We start from the raw sequence: 2,514 nt of genomic DNA on the forward strand, positions 1-2,514 counted from the left end.
AGATCATTTAGGGTGTAACCTGTGTGCCAGGTTTATCTCAGTTGGCAGTTGAGTGACGTAATTTTTTGAGGGCGTTCACAGGAACATTTCAGGAGGTCGTGGTCTATCATACCAAATCGGGATAGAAGAAATCCAAAGGGTCTGGTCCTCTGTGAAAACAAAAGAAGACTCTCTCCAAAGCATCATATCCTTAGACCCAAATTCTGATATCATACCCTCATGATATCCGTTCTGGTTCCACTGGGCAGCCCATATAATGAAATGTCTCTCTGTACTTAGCTCCTTCACAGTCAAAAATTTTAAAGAAAACACAATAATACAAAGAATCCAGACTCTCTGTGAATTTTTCATCTTTACGCGGCTTATTTTTACTCTATCACTTTACTTTATTCTGTCTCTTTAAAGACTTTATCTTTTTTTTTTTTTAAAACCATTAACTTTATTCTCTATATTCTTTTTCTTCTCTCTCCCAAGCCTACATACATTCATCCAACAGTGTGACTCGTTTAGTGGTCTGAATCTGTCCTATTGTGAATCTGCAATTTTTTACTATCCAGGAGCACTTTTGATTTGCGCCTTTAAATCACTAGGCGCTTAAGAATCTAAGCTGTGACATTCCTACGTTAACTTTTTGCTTTTTGAGCGCACATCTGTAGACCAGGCTGTCTTTGAACTCTCAGAGATCCGCCTGTCTCTGCCTCCCAGGCATTGGGATTAAAGGTGTTTGCTACTACACCTTGAACTCACAGAGATCTGTTTGTCTCTGCCTTCTAGGCACTGGGATTAAAGGCGTGTGCTACCACACCTTGAAGTCACAGAGGTCTATCTCCCTCTGCCTCCCAAGTGTTGGGATTAAAGGTGTGTACACACAACAACTCTCTTCCTTTTTTTTTGTTTTTTGCTTTAAGAACTTCAACTTTCAGCTTGCATATATTTTAACACACTTTAAACCACTCAGAAATTTTCTCTGTCTTTGAATCTCTCTTTAACTGTATATCTCTTTTTTTCTGACCACGTGAGTCTTTAATTTGCCAAGCAATCTCAGTAGGACTAAAGGCATGGCTTTGCCAGCTAGATCCAGTCCATTCCTTAGCTTTCCAGCCTCATGGCAGATATACAGGCTGCAGCCATGTTTATAGCCACACCTCTATGGCGGTTCAAGGTCCCTGCCAGCCAGCAAGCTACAACAGACAACACTCAAATCCTCTCTCGGTAGCTGGCCCTCCTGCCTCAAACAGTCAGAGTTTGCCCTGGCAGGATGGCCCAGAAAGCCGGCATTTTTAAACAGCGCAGCTTTTTTCCTGCTACGGCTGAAAACCGAAAAACATGCGTTCAGCTTTTCGTCAACACTGTTTAAGTGTTTCGTGGCAGGACCTCTTAATGAGCTGCAGGCTTTGCAGCTGAAGCTGAGTCAGGAAGCCTCTCTTAGATGAGGTGCTTGCTTGCCTCTAGCAAGTAGAGCAGACCCAAGAAATTGCCGTAAGAAACATGCTTTATTCTTTTCTAACCTTTCTCAGGCTTTCTGTGGACTCAGTTAGCCACACGTCTGGGCGTCATTTGTAGTAATATGGACGGCGGCAGGGTTGCGTCCCCAAATCCCCAGCCGCCTGGCCCGGCTAGCTCAGTCGGTAGAGCATGGGACTCTTAATCCCAGGGTCGTGGGTTCGAGCCCCACGTTGGGCGCCATTTGTAGTAATATGGACGGCGGCAGGGTTGCGTCCCCAAATTCCCAGCCGCCTGGCTCGGCTAGCTTATGCCCCAAATAATTACACGGACACGGTATTCTTTTAAACACTGCTCTGGCCCATTTCTAATCATCTGTGTAGCGCCCCTAGGTGCGCATACCGGGAAGATTCTAGCCTAAGTCCATCCTGGGTTGGAGCTTCATAGCGTGCGTCTTCCCTGGAGCAGGTAGCATGGCGTCTCTCCTGCGTCTGCTCCGGAGAGCAGAGCTGCGGAGTCTGACCTCACTTCCTCTTCCTCCTGGCATTCTGTTCTGTCTACTCCTCCCACCTATCTTCTAACCAATGAAATGGGCCGAGGCAGTTCCGTTATTGCTTAGCCAATGAAATCAACAGATTGATATATGACACTCCCACATCACCTTACATAAGCCCTCTGCAGGATCAGAAAAGGAGCCTAGTAGCAGGAAGGGAAGCTCAAGCAAGAGATCAAGCTGAAGGTAGAAGTTGCTTTTTAAAAGAGAGAGAGACCACAACTCAATGGGCTGGTATCTCAGTGGCTATTCAGGAAACATCACAGAGAAAGGATCTGCTTCATGCATGAGAGTCACCGATGAGAGTCACCCTTTAAGAAAAAAACCCATCAAAACTCCCAATAACATCATCAGCATTCAACAACATGTCTATGATTTCTTTGCCTTGCCTTTGATTGTGCAGTAAATGATGCTGATAGTTAATCTGTGCAATTAATGCAAATTTCCTTGTAACTGACTAGACAGAATTGACAGGTTATCTTAAACACAGCAGGGAGTCACTCTACGATGGAACTGGT

The 2,514-nt window shown here is 44.9% G+C and overlaps 1 non-coding gene across 1 annotated transcript; it reads left to right on the forward strand.

Annotated features, from left to right (window-relative positions):
- The first annotated feature begins 1,610 nt into the window (after window positions 1–1,610).
- On the forward strand, window positions 1,611–1,683 carry Trnak-cuu (transfer RNA lysine (anticodon CUU)). The gene has a single exon. It is a non-coding gene; the product is annotated as a tRNA-Lys (tRNA).
- The last annotated feature ends 831 nt before the right edge of the window (window positions 1,684–2,514 follow it).

The sequence above is a fragment of the Microtus pennsylvanicus genome, assembly GCF_037038515.1.
Source record: "Microtus pennsylvanicus isolate mMicPen1 chromosome Y unlocalized genomic scaffold, mMicPen1.hap1 SUPER_Y_unloc_2, whole genome shotgun sequence".
NCBI lineage: Eukaryota > Metazoa > Chordata > Mammalia > Rodentia > Cricetidae > Microtus > Microtus pennsylvanicus.